The sequence below is a fragment of the Geotrypetes seraphini genome, chromosome 2, assembly GCF_902459505.1.
Source record: "Geotrypetes seraphini chromosome 2, aGeoSer1.1, whole genome shotgun sequence".
NCBI lineage: Eukaryota > Metazoa > Chordata > Amphibia > Gymnophiona > Dermophiidae > Geotrypetes > Geotrypetes seraphini.
In genome coordinates this window covers 447,615,173-447,629,628 of record NC_047085.1, presented here as the reverse complement: position 1 = coordinate 447,629,628, position 14,456 = coordinate 447,615,173, and the positions used below count along the sequence as shown (strand labels likewise).

At 45.2% G+C, this 14,456-nt stretch overlaps 1 protein-coding gene across 3 annotated transcripts in view; it reads right to left on the bottom strand.

Annotated features, from left to right (window-relative positions):
- Positions 1 to 14,456, bottom strand: part of ZEB1 (zinc finger E-box binding homeobox 1) — a 266,389-nt gene that overhangs the window by 127,798 nt on the left and 124,135 nt on the right. The window lies entirely within an intron of this gene.

The following is a 14,456-nucleotide window of genomic DNA, read 5'->3' as shown; positions in this document are numbered from 1 at the left end:
GGGGGGAGGGGTTTCCCTTAAGGCGGTGATGGACATATAATGAAAAGAGAAACCCTTCCATAACGACTGTGAAAAGTCATAGGTCGGTTGATATGAGAGATCAACGTTGATGGTATAGTGAAGGCAAGCTCCGATTGATCTAAAAGAATTGGGCAGAGTTATGAACAAGTTCCACTGAATCAGATCAAGGCCTCTAGCACAGTATTCTTCAACCGCTGGTACATGGACCGGTGCCGGTGCGCAAAAATCTCCCGCCGGTCCATGAAGGACCAGCTGGTCCATGAAGGATCAGCGTCCCCCATAGGCACCGAGTTAAAAAGGTGGCTCACTGCAAACACCTCGTGAACCACCCAGGCAAACACACCAGTGCAGCCATCCTCCAACACCTCCAAGCAGCGCCGGAGCCGCCAATAGGGAGATCACACAAAACTGGTGCAGTGGCCGATGGGCAATTTTAGGTTAAAGGCCACTGGAGAGCTGGAGGCGCGCAAAGCGGGCGCCACGCGCCAAGTCCGCCAACTGTGCTGCCCAAAGGCATCCGCTGTGCATGCACAGAAAACCACCACATCTTTGGTCTGCGCTCTCCTCTCAGTCCTCCCCGGAAGGAGCGAAAGGTCCCCCCGCTCCCAGACCTGGCCAAAAGGAATGAAGGTCTTGCTGCTGCAACACGTAGTACGGAACCGCAACAGCAAGACAAAGTGCGAGACGCGACCTCCCAAGCCCCCAGGTAGGATGAGGAGAAGCCTCTAATAGGAAAAGTCACTCTCCCCCCCCCCCGTCTCCCTTGGCAGTCCAGTAGCGGCACCTAAGTCCACACAAGCACTCCTCAACCGCTGGTCCGCAAAACAATTCCTCCATTTCTGCCGGTCCAAAGGTACAAAAAGGTTGAAAACCACTGCTCTAGCACATTTGCTGCTATTTCAGTGGCTGCCCAGAAACAGAAGGTGTAGAAAGTTGTTTAGTACAGTGTTCTTCAAACGCCGGTCCATGGACTGGTGCCGGACCGCAGAAAATTCCTGCCGGTCTGCGCAGGGCCGGCGAGATCATGGGGAGCTTCTGACAGTGGCTTTCTCCCCTCCCAGCAGCCCTCGGTACTTTCCAGCACAGCGATTCACTAAGGCAGCTTTGGGGCTCTTGCTGAGTCGCAGCCGCCTCTGATGATGCAACTTCCTCTTTCTTCAGAGGCGGTGCGACCCATCAAAGGACCTAAGGCTGCCTTAGTTAATTGCTGTGCTGGCAAGTATGGAGAGCTGCTGGGAGGGGAGAAAGCCACTGTTGAAGGTTGGGAAGCTACTGGACAAGGGAAAAAAAGGGACAGCTGCTACTAGACCTGGAGGGAAGGAGAAGGAGAGATGCTGCTGGGAGGGGAAGAGGGAAAGGGAAGGGAAGAGAGCTATTGCTGGACAGGAGGAGGAGGAGGGAAGGGAGAAGGAAAAAAAGGAAGAAAACAACTGGCAGGGAGATTAGAGGAGGGGAAGGGGAGAGACAGGAATGAGAAAGTAGAGATTGATGTTGGGAAGGGGGTCAGCAGAGAAATAAGCAGAGAGGGACAAAGATGCTACATCTGGTGTAGGAGAGATAAAAATGAAGAGCTGGAATAAATCATGTAAAAAGGAGAGGGGGCGCAGGCTGGATGGAAAGGGGAGAGGGGCATAGAAAGAAAACAGAAACCATATGGAAGGGGGAGAGGGCAGACAGTGGATGGAAGTGGCAGATGCTGGATTGAAGAGACAGAGAGGGCAGACGTTGGTAGGAAGAGAGTGAAAAGAAGATGAAAGCAGAAACCAGAGACAACAAAGGGTAGAAAAAAAATAATTATATTTCTATTTTATGATTAGAATATATCAGATTTGAAAGTATATATCCTGCTAGAGCTGGTGTTAGACATAACTGGGGACTGCAAAGCCCAGGCAGTGCTTCCTTAGCTTCTAGCTGACTTAGGGTTCTCTCTGACCAGGGGGCAGTTGCCCTAGTTGCACTCCTCTAACACTATTCCTGTCATGTATGACTGCAGTATTCTGTTAGCATGATATTTCTGTAATAATTTGGCTTATTCAGTTTTCTTGATAGCAGAGAGGATATATGTGAAGGGGAGGGGAGACAGGGGTTTTGTTGATCCTTGCTCTGTATTATTTGTATTTATAAAATGACAATTGTACAGAATATTGTTTCTTTTTATACTTTAATAAAATACATTCAATATAAAATCATAACTGAGGCTTGCACGGATGGGATCAGATGGTTTGTGGGGACCGAGCTTGCGGAGACTGGGTGGAAACGGAGTTTTTAAATTTTAGTCCTAGTAGTTTGCCAGTCCACAAAATAATTATTTTATTTCCGCTGATCCATAGGTGTAAAAAGATTGAACACCACTAGTTTAGTATATCTCCTTGAAGAAAAAGACTTCGACTTTGCTTTATTTAAAGTATTCTAATGGCCTCTTTTACAAAGCCGCGTGGCAACAACCCCGAAGCCCTTTAAATCTCTATGGGCTTCGGGGCAGTTAGTGCGGCTTTGTAAAAGAGGTTGTAAGTTTGCTCATGCTGAGTTTCAAGTTTATTTAAAATTTCTTATACCGCCTAATCAGGCTTCTATTGAGGTGTACAGTAATCATAAAACATTTATTAACTAAAATACAAACTTAAATTTACAAGGTATCTTTTAGGGTAGCTAATACATTCAAAGATGTTTAAAACTTGAACAAACAAGAGTGAAAGGTAAAATGGTGAGAACTACAATATTCTAAGAAAAAGGTGACAGATAGGGGAAAAACATTAGGAAGGGTTGCTGTGGGGAAAAACAGCATAGGCTCGCCCTTATAAGGGCAGTTAGGTTTCAAAGGCATCCAAAAATAAGAATGTTTTTAGCTTTGTTTTGAATTGATTTAGCGATGATTCTTTGCGTAAATAGGTAGAGATAGAATTCCATAGAGTGGGAGCAGTCACTGTAAAGATGTTTGATCTCATTGTATTGATGTGCTTCAAAGACAGAAATGACAGAAGGTTCTGAGTCAAGGATCAAAGTGTCTTAGAGGGGTTATATGGAATAAGAAACTGTCAATTTCTGTGTAGCAACCTTGATGGGCTCGCCAAAAAGCTCTTTCCCTAGGCATGGAATTTGAAGATTGAGGTCTTTATCAGAAAGTCTGAGCCAAGCTATGGGTCCCATAGCTACTGACATAGCAGACGCTCTGGAAGACATTTGAAAAGCATCAGAGTGTGATTTTGGAAGATACGTCACAGTCTGTGACAGAGTATGAATAGTCCGCTGAAATTCCAGAAGATTCTCTCAAGGAATGTATTGCTCAAAATCAATCAACCATCATACATGTTGTTGAAGAAGACATGTAGAAAGTATAATCAAGAATTCTGTTCAACAGCATAGAGTTTTGATTAAGGCGATGTCTAAACTTGTCCATAGAATGGCCTTCATGTCCCGAAGGCAATGAGGCATGAACTATGGTAGGAAAATATTTTTTCAGGGTTGATTCCACCAATAATGAATGAAGTGGAAGTTGTGGACTATCAAATCCTGGAGTAGAAAAAATTCTATAAAGCGAATTTATCTTCCCTGGAGCAGCCTTGACAGATAAAGGCAACTCCCAATTTTTAAAAAGGATCTGTTTAAACATTTCATGCAATGGTAATTTAAAGAGATCTTTGGAAACCCCACGAAAGTTCAATATATTTTGAAATTCAGCATTTAATTAAGCATCAGTGTCCACTGAAACAGACAAATCTTTGCACAATTGGTTAATGTAAGCAGCAAAGGAGCCTTCTTCAGGGAAGTACTTCACCAACAGACTCGGGCTCAAAAAAGGAAAAACCACACTCTGAGTCAGACTTCAAATAAGAGAAAACGTCTGGGAAAAAATTAGTAGAAGCAGCCCTGCGATCCAGTATCGATCTGATGAAGAGACAGAAGAGGATCAATGAACTTTGATGCCTCTTTAAAAAAAGGAGGTTGATGGAAGAAGCTCCAATGTCTTGGTCTGGTACGCCTCACAGAAAAGGACTTTTGGTGAGAAGTAGAATTTTGATGCGAAAAACCATATCTGGAGGAAGAATGGCGTCAAGAAATAGAACTATGATGCCTCATAGAAAATTCTTGAGCAGTATTTCAATGCTCCAATGAATCGGTGGTATCGGTACCTTGATGCCTCACAGTAGTATGTTCAGGTTGGGCTGGTTCCAAGGGAGTTGATTGTAGAAAATGCTTGCAGTGCGTCTTAAAAACAGTGGCAATCTCTCTGTGGAAGAACTCATCAAGTTTCTCCCAAAAGATTGCATCAGAACTGATGGCTCAACAGCCGGTACTGTTGGTGTAGAAAGTTGTGTCGGTATGTGTGCCTTGGCAGAGGACGCACCCCGTAAAGGAGAAACAACCAGTAGATCAGCAGAACAATAACATCTTTTGGCCTGCATCAGGAGACTCGGTGCCGTTGAGGCCTGTGACTTCTGCTGAGCGGCATGCTCCATTACTGAGGGCTCACCAGCCAGTACTATCAGTGCAGCAGGTTGTCTCGGAGAGGGTGACCTGGACGAGGATGCACACATAGGAGGAGAGACAACCTGCCGATCCTTAGATCTATGGCATTAATGTGTGGGCTGCATCAAGAGACTTGATGCTGTAGAGACCAGTGATGCTTTAATGGAGTGCTTTTGTAAAGTGAAACACCTAAAAGATTCAATTTGGTGATCAGGGCCCAAACACTGAAGACAACAATTATGGGGGTCGATTATTGAAATAGGCCACTGGCACCTACAGCATTTTTTAAAACCCCGTTGTAGGTTTTGACAAGGGAAAAATCTCATCGGCGAGATTAAACTCAATGGTGAATGAAAACCCCACCAAGTGAAAGAACCTCAAGGCCGAAGCCCAAGGATCTAGAAAAAGAAAATAAATATTTTTACTCTCTCTCTTTTTTTTTTTTTTTTTAGAAAAAAGCTAGAAAACCAATGTAAAAGAAACATGAAGTGGGAAGGCAACACCGATTGAATAGAGTCCAGTCAAAAGAGACTTCTTTGCTCCACGGAAAATGAAGAACTGAGGTACCGCGAGCTGGCATTGGGCAGGAAGGCACTTGCGCATGTGCAGTGCAGGCAGTTGCAAAGTTTCTTTAAACTTAAAAGTGACAATTCACTTTTCATACTGAATGTACTGGGCTCGTTGGAAGACATCAGCCATATGTGAGAATATGCTGCCTGCTTGTCCTAGGATAAACAAGATACTGGCAGCAAGGAAACAAGGGTTTTCTAAGAGGCTTGCTTTTCTAAGTAGGCTGTGAAAACTGTAAAGTTGTTTATAGATATTCTGCACGCTGTTTTACATTTTTAATTTGTAATTTTGCAATTAGCATTTTGTATTACTCATTTTTTCATGACTTATTCTTTAATATTTTTAGGCTGCATTTTGATTAAAATTTGTAATAAATGATTAGTGGTGTGATTTATTTTTTCTCACTGCAGCTCCTTGTGACTTTGGGCAATGGAAGGTTAAATTACTTGCCCAGAGTCACACTGAACTGCAATAGGAAAATAACCAATAAACACCTCCCCCCATATACCTACCTTTAATTGCGCAATTCAAATTTTAATCGAAATGCATCCTTACTTTCTAAAACTGCCTTTATGATATCACATCCAGTCTAGTCTTCAGGATGTCCACAGCGATTATGCATGAGATCAGACTGACATTCAATGGAGACCTAATATATACAAATTAACTTCATTGTTGAAGGGTTATCAGGTAAGATTTGTCTCTTTGCGGATGATACCAAAATCTGCAATAGAGTAGGCACTCCGGATAGTGTGAACAACATGAAAAAAGATCTGCGAAGCTTGAAGAATGGTCTGAAATTTGGCAGCTAAAATTTAATGCTAAGAAATTCAAGGTCATGCATTTGGATTGCAAAAACCTGAATGGTACAGTTTAGAGAGTGAAGATCTTATGTGAATGACAGAACAGTGGGACTTGGGTGTGATTGTATGTGATGATCTTAAGGTGGCCAAACAGGTTGAAAAGGTGATGGTGAAAGCTAGATGGATGCTAGGTTGCACAGGGAGAGGTATAGCTAGTAGGAAAAAGGAGATATTGATGCCCCTGTATAAGAATTTGGTGAGACCTCATTTACAATTCTGGAGGCTGCACTAGAGAACGACATGGTGGCTGTTACCCGCAGCTAGCCGCGGGTAACCCACCAAAACGGTGGTGAAAAAGGAAAGTGCTCACTGCGGGTACGGGGACAAGGCCATCCACCGCCCTGTGGAGCAGTGAATGGCCTTGTCTCCGCAGTTAAGGGAGGGAATGCGCATAGTCACTGATTGCATGCAGCCCCCTCCTGATCGCCATCACATTTATCTCCCTCCCTCCTTCCTACCTACCTATCGCCACCACATCTATCTCCCTCCCTCCCTTTACCTTCATGGCACGTTTTAACTTGTTCAAGCAGCCTGAGCCTGAAGTTGCGTGTGTCTGCGGAAGCTTCTCCTCTGATGCAATTTCCGGTTTCGTCAGAGGAGAAGCTTTAGCAGACGCACGCAACTTCAGGTTCGGGCTGCTTGAATAAATTAAATTAAAATGCGCCATGATGGTAAGGGGAAGGGAGGGAGATGCATGGACCGTGCGAGGAGTGCTGAAGGAGGTGGAGAGAGGAAAGGGGGTGGAAAGGAACAGACGCTGAAGGGAAATGGGGAACAGAGAGTGGGGAGAAGATGCTGAAGGGAAATGGGGAACAGAGAGTGGGGAGAAGACACTGGAAGGGAAGAAGACAGAGATGCCAGATTATGGGGGGAGCGGAGGGAAGAAGATGGATGCCAGACCAATGAGGAGGTGGAGGGGAGGGGGGAGAAGCACAGTAACAGAGCATATGGAAGAGGCAGAGAGAAGGCAGACAGTGGATGGAAAGAATTGAATGAGGAGAAGATGAGGAAAGCAGAAACCAAACAAAGGTAGAAAAAAAAATTCTATTTATTTTCTTTTTTTTTTTGCTTTAGGATAAAGTAGTATATTAGTTGTGTTGCTAATTTATAAACAAAGCCCTGCCAGCTGAACATCTCTTTCTCTAGTTCAGCTGGCAGAACTTTGATTTATAAAATGACAATTGTACAGAATATTGTTTCTTTTTATACTTTAAGAAAATAAGTTCAGTATACAACTATTCAAGGCTTGTGTAGATGGGATCAGATGGTTTGCGGAGACGGGGCAGGGATGGGGACTGAGCTAGTGGGGATGGGACGGGGATGAGCTCAAGGGGACAAATTTTTTCACCATGTCATTCTCTATACTGCACCTTCAAAAAGATATAAAAAGGATGGAGTTGGTCCAGAGGAAGGCTACTACAATAGTACGTGGTCTTCGTCATAAGGCGTATGGGGACAGACTTAAAGATCTTGGTATGTATACTTTAGAAGAAAAGCAGGAAAGGGGGAGATATGATAGATGTTTAAATACCTATGTGGCGTAATGCACACAAGTCGAGTCTCTTTCATTTGAAAGGAAACTCTGTAATGAGAGGGCATAGGATGAAGTTAAGAGGTAATAGGTTCAGGAATAATCTAAGGAAATACTTTTTTACAGAAAGAGTGGTAGATGAAACAGTTTCCTGGAAGAGGCAGTAAAGACAGAGAATGTGTCTGAATTCAAGAAAGCATGGGATAGGCATTAGAGAATGACACGGGGAAAAATTATGTCCCTGTCACTGCCCTGTCCCCGGATCACCATCCCCTTCACCGCCCCATCCCCGCTGTCCCCTTTACCGCCCCGTTCCCATCTCCGCCGTCCCCGTAGCATCCATACAAGCCTCAGTACTGCAATATTTAGCTTATTCCTTCCTTATAAATCAAAGTTCTGACTGCTGAACTAGAGAAAGAGATGTTCAGCTGGCAGGGCTTTGTTTATAAATTTTTATCAACACATTAAATATACTACTTTATCCTAAAGCAAAAAAAAAAAAAAAAAAAGAAAAAGGAAATATAGATATTTTTTTTCTACCTTTGTTGTCTGGTTTCTGCATTCCTCATCTTCTCATTCAATTCCTTCCATCCAATGTCTGTCTTCTCTCAGCATCTTCCATTTGCTCTGTTACTGTGCCTCTCCCTTCACCCCCCCCCAATTGGTCTGGCACCCATCTTCTTCCCCCCGCTCCCCCCATAGTCTGGCATCTGTCTTCTCCCCACTCTGTTTTCCCCATTTCCCTTCCAGTGCCTTCTGCCAACTCTTGTCTTCCCCATTTCCCTTCCAGCATCTTCTGCCCACCCTTGTCTTCCCTTCCAGCGTCTTCTGCCCACTCTTGGCTTCCCCATTTCCCTTCCAGCATCTTCTCCCCACTCTCTCTTCCCCATTTCCCAGCGTCTTCTCCCCACTCTCTTGTCCCCATTTCCCAGCGTCTTGTCCCCACTCTCTCTTCCCCATTTCCCAGCGTCTTCTCCCCACTCTCTCTTCCCCATTTCCCAGCGTCTTCTCCCCACTCTCTCTTCTCCATTTCCCAGCGTCTTCTCCCCACTCTCTCTTCCCCATTTCCCAGCGTCTTCTCCCCACTCTCTCTTCCCCATTTCCCAGCATCTTCTCCCAACTCTCTCTTCCCCATTTCCCAGCATCTTCTCCCCCAGTTCCCTTCACGCTGCTTCAGCGTCTTCTCCCCACCCCCAGCACCTTTCATGCGGTCTAGCAGCTCCCTCCCACTGGCCAGCCATACATTTCCCTCCCTCTCTTACCCTTACCTTCTCTTTGGGGCGATTTCTATAAGGCTATCCATTGTATTGCAGCTGGAGCCTTGAAGTCACGTCGCGTTGGGTGCTGGAAAAGTCTCCTCCGATGCAACTGGAAACAGGAAGTTGCGTCAGAGGAGACTTTTTCAGCAGCCACACGCAACATGACTTCAAGGCTCCAGCTGCAATACAACGGATAGCCTTATAGAAATCACCACAAAGAGAAGGTAAGGGAAAGGGAGGGAGATGGTGGGAGAGAGGGGGCTGCTTGACCGCACGCTCGTTCAACTGCGGAGACAAGACCATTCACCGCTCCACGGGGCGGTGACTGGCCTTGTCTCCGTACTCGCTGTGACCTTTTTTTGTCACCGTTTCATCGGGATACCCGTGGCTAGCTGCGGGCAACAACCACCGTATCATTCTCTAATAGGCACATGAGATCTCAGAGAGATGAAGAGATAATGGTTACTGTGGATGGGCAGAATGGATGGGCCATTTGGCCTTTATCTGCCATCATGTTTCTATGTATACATTTGAAAAATCAACTGGGTGTAGGGATACCAAGACAAGTTTGGGAAGCCAGAAGATAGTCTTCGTTAACCAGTTCCTTCCAAACAAGAAAAGCCTACTAATTCAGAATTCTTCATATCACTAAATCATGTTCTATTCATTCTTACAACATGTGATGATCTTAAGGTGGCCAAACAGGTTGAAAAGGTGATGGCGAAAGGTAGAAGGATGCTTGATTGCATAGGGAGAGGTATGGCCAGTAAGAAAAAGGAGGTATTGATGCCCCTGTATAAGATTTTGGTGAGACCTCATTTTGAATATTGTGTACACTTCTGGAGGCTGCACCTTCAAAAAGATATACAAAGGATGGAGTTGGTCCAGAGGAAGGCTATTAAAATAGTTCGTGGTCTTCGTAATGAGGTATATGGGGACAGACATAAAAATCTCAATATATACACTTTGGAGGAAAGACAGGAGGGGGAGCTATGATAGAGACCTTTAAATACCTACATAATGTAAATGCGCATGAATCGAGTCTCTTTCATTTGAAAGGGAACTCTGCAATGAGAGGGCATAGGATGAAGTAAAGAGGTGATAGGCTCCGGAGTAATCTAAGGAAATACTTTTTTTACAGAAAGGGTGGTAGTTGCATGGAACAGTATCCCAGAAGAGGTGGTAGAGACAGAGACTGTGTCTGAATTCAAGATGACCTGGGATAGGCACCTGGGGTATCTCGGAGAGATAAAGAGATAATGGTCTTTGTAATTTTTGACAGAGTGAAAAATCGATCCACTTGTACCCATTCTGTTACACTCTCGATTTTGTAGACTTCAATCATATCTCCACTCAGCCATCTCTTTTCCAAGCTGAAGAGCCCTAACCATTTTAATCTTTCCTCATTCGAGAGGAGTTCAATCCCCTTTACCATCTTGGTCAATTTTCTATACCGTTCTCCCAAGGGAGTTCAGAATGGTTTACATGAATTTATTCAGGTACTCAAACATTTTTTCCTGTCTGTCCCAATGGGCTCACAATCTAATGTACCTGGGGCAATGGAAGGGGAGGGGAGGTATTAAGTGACTTGTCCAAGGTTACAAGGAGCCTTATGGGTTTAACCCACAATCTCAGGGTGCTGAGGCTGTAGCTTTAACCACTACGCGATATTGGGAGTCTCTAGTCCTGGGTGCAGCATAAGTAACTTTAGGTCCAGCTTGGGGCCTGATGGAGTATGATTGGCCCTGAAGATTGCCTGCAACTTTCTTAGTGCGGCCAGTTCCTGTGGACTTTCGCAGCAGGGTCACCGCCTGCTTGGTAGGGGGCCTTCCAGGACAGGGGCTGCACACCCTAATATTTGTTTGTTTTGGCCCTGTGTTTTTTGGGGGCTCTTGCAGAGGGTTTGGGGATGTTTTTGTATTAGTTTTCTTAGTACTTGTTTCCTATCTTTGTATTGCTGGTTTGGGGTAGGGTTCTTAGGTCAGGGTGTGGTAGGAGGGTAGGGTGCAGGGCTTTTGGGTTAGAGTGGGGTTTTCCTCTGGGTAGGCTGCGGGATTGGATTTAGGATTGTGTGCGGGGATCACAGGTTGGGTTCCGGTGGGGGGGATGGGGTGGGTTTCCTTGGGAGTGTGAGAAGGGGGTATGCATGGAGGTGTGAGAGGGGGTATGCATGGAGGTGTGACTGATGTCTGGGGATCCCTTGGAGTGCTGTGTGTGGGGGGAATCATGTTTCTAGTGTGGATGGGTGCGGGTCTTTCGTAGCCATGGAGTCCTGCTGGGAGGCTCCGGTGCGGCTGCTACATGGTATTTCTTCACTCTTCTTTACTGTTTGTGTATGGCTGAGCTGAAGGTGACCTTGTGGAATGTGGATGGGATCAAATCTCCTGTGAAGAGAACCAGAGTTGTCTAGTCTCTGTAAATTGGGTACTAACATCGCGTATTTGCAGGAGACTCACCTCTACCAGGTAGAACATGCCAAACTTAAACGCAGTTGGGTGGGGGAGGTGTTCTCTTCCACCTTTGGAGGCCGACAGCGGGGTGTAGCTATTTTAATAAGCAAATGTCTACCTTTTCATTTGCATAAACAAATTTAAGATAGGGAAGGCCGATTTATCATAGGTATGAGGGAGCTTTGGGGCTTAAAATTATTGATATGCAATATTTATGCACCTAATGTTTACTGTCACAAATTCTTTTCCACTGTTCTTGCTCATCTCTCTGGATAAACCGAGTATCACCTGGTCCGGGGGGGGGGGGATTTCAATATTACTGAGGACCCTGAGATGACTGCAAACCCCCCAACGGCCAGGACTAGAGACCATGATACTCGTGGGGTGAGTTTTCTCTCTCAACACTTGACTATGATGGATGGATGGCGTATTCTTCATCCTTATGAATCTGACTTTACCTTTTTCTCTCATGCTCAGAAAGTGTATGCCAGACTTGATTATCTTCTCGTTGATTGGCGCCTGTTTTCTATGGTTACTAAATCGGATATCTATGAGAGCACGGTGTCGGACCATGCTCCTGTGGGGCTCGTTTTGACTCTAACGCCGACCCATAGGGCTTCGTCTTGGAAGCTGTCCCCTCATTGATATAATAACCTGGACTTTCGTACCTTTCTGAAAGCCAGGTGGGTGGATTACCAGCTTCTGAATGCTACACCGGAGGTGGGGCCTGTTACTTTCTGGTTTGCCTCAAAGGCAGTGTTACGCGGGTATATCATTGCGTATACTGCTAGCAAATGACAGGAGTGGGACGGAGAAATTTTGCAGCTGTCCCACAGATTTTAGGGTATTTTCCGGTCTCATATCCACACTTTGTCCGAGAAAGATCGTATTGAGTATTGGGATATTAGACACCAATTGGAGGAGTTGCTTAATAAACGCTTAGAACACTCTGTATTACCAACGTTTACAGTTTTACCGCTGGGATAGTAAGATGGGGAAATTGTTAGCTAACCTGGTGCGCCCGCATAAAAAGAGGCAGGTTCGAGATGCTGGGAGGAATAGATAAGATTGGGGGGGGGGGAAGTCAAATTGCTGATCAGTTTGTTCATTATTACAAGACACTGCATGGGCGTAAGCCCTTGGATAAGGATGACCTGGCTTATTTCTTTGAGGGACTAGCTTGCCCTGGTTGACAGATGCTCGGGCCGCGATGCTGAGCGCCTCTATAACAGCCACAGAAATGTGTAGTACGATAGGGACCCTTACTTTGGCCAAAGCACCAGGCCCTGATGGTTTTGGCCCAGAATACTACCGCATACTACGTGACTTGGTGACCCAGCCGCTTAGTGACATGTGTAATGTGGTGGTAGGGGTGGAGGGTTGTTTTCCCGACAATTTGGCTCATATTGTGTTACTGCCTAAACTGGGGAAGGACCTAGAATTGGTGGGCTCTTTTCGACCTATCTCCCTCCTGGACCAGCTATGACACTGGTGCATCACCTTAATTGTTTCTTACCTAATCTTATTCACCCTGACCAGGCGGGCTTTGTGCCCAATACATATGCATCTATGAATCTACTGAAGGTCTTGGGGGATATCAATGAACATGCTGGTAAGGGGGGACAGTCAGCGGTGGAGGGTTTAGATATGGAAAAAGCCTTAGACAGTATTTCCTGGGAGTATTTGTTCTGGGTGATGGAAGGATATAGCTTCACTGTTTTTTTCCTGGGGTGGGTACGGGCTTTATAGCGCAACCCTAGAGCTAAGTTATTAATTAATGGTGGGTTAACCGATGTCTTTGGTTTACAGCGGGGTACAAGACAGGGGTGCCCGCTGTCCCCATTATTATTTCTTCTTGCTACAGAGCCCCCTAGCCATTAAAATCAGACAGTACGCTAGGATATGGGGCGTGTGGGTAGGGGGCTGGGAATGTAAAATCAGTCTGTTTGCAGACAATATTCTGCTCTATCTGGACCAGGCTCCCACTCACCTAGCAGAGGCACTGGCAGTTGTGCGGGATTTTGGAGCTTTATCAGGATTGTAGGTAAATTGTAGCAAATCAGAGCTTCTTTTGCTAGCTGGAGGCCCATTAAAGCCGTGGCATGCTCTCTTCCCTGTTGCACCTTTGGTTAAGCCGGTCCGCCACCTGGGCATTTACTTGAGTACTAATACGGCCACATTGTATACCGCTTACATCCTTCATCATATAGAGACCATGGCAGGATCATCATATAGAGGCATGGCAGGATCTCCCAATTGGTTTACTGGGGTGGGTAGCATTGGTTAAAATGATTTTGCTGCCAAAGTTGCTTTATCCACTCCATACGATGCCGATTTGGCTCCGTCGTAAGGACGAGCCCAGGTTTAAATCTTTAATTACCAGATTCATCTGGGAATCTAAGGCTCCTAGAGTGGCTCTGACAAAGCTCTGCCTAGCAAAGGGGGCAGGAGGCCTCAATGTTCCCGACATACGGTTGTATAATGTGGCAGCCCTCATGCGCTGGATGAAAACCCTGTTATTTTCCTCTGGAATTGGTTGAGGGTTGGAGTCACCCTTTATGCTAGGATTGTTTGTGGTATGCTTGTTGTCCTTCTGGGGGTGAGTGGATGTATGGTTGTTGGATGGTGGGTTGGCACAACTCTGATTTGCGGCCTTGCCTTTCTACTGGGTTGAAGAGTTGTGTTTTTCTGCTGGTCTCTCTTGTATTTCTATGCTGGCACTCTTCCTCTAGAGGGGTAGAGAGCTGATTGATGCTAGTTTTGCTATTGTTAGTACTCGTTTGTGTATTATTGCTTCATGGTTGTTGTTTCTGCAATCTGCTTTATGTGCCACCGACCATTTTCAATAAAGATATATTAAAAACAAAAGAAAAAATTATGTAAATGAGGCTTCCTACAAGCATCCCCAAGTTATGAAATGCATAACCCATTGTACAGGAATAGAGTGAATTGTACAACCCCTATTCCCGCATAGATTAAATTAAAGTAGTCAAGTCGTGAAAGTACTATAGTTTGAACTAATATCACAAAGCGACTCGTGCCAAACAGAGAATGTACCAATCTCAAACAGTGTAAATTAAGAAGAAAAATTTTTTAATCAAATTAACGTGCTGTTGAAACGTTAGCGACAAATCCAGAGTGTGACGCAGTGGTTAAAGCTACAGCCTCAGCACCCTAAGGTTGTGGGTTCAAACCCATGCTGCTCCTTGTGACCCTGGGCAAGTCTCTTAATCCCCCCATTGCTCCAGGTACATTAGATAGATTGTAAGCCCACCGGGACAAACAGAGAAACATG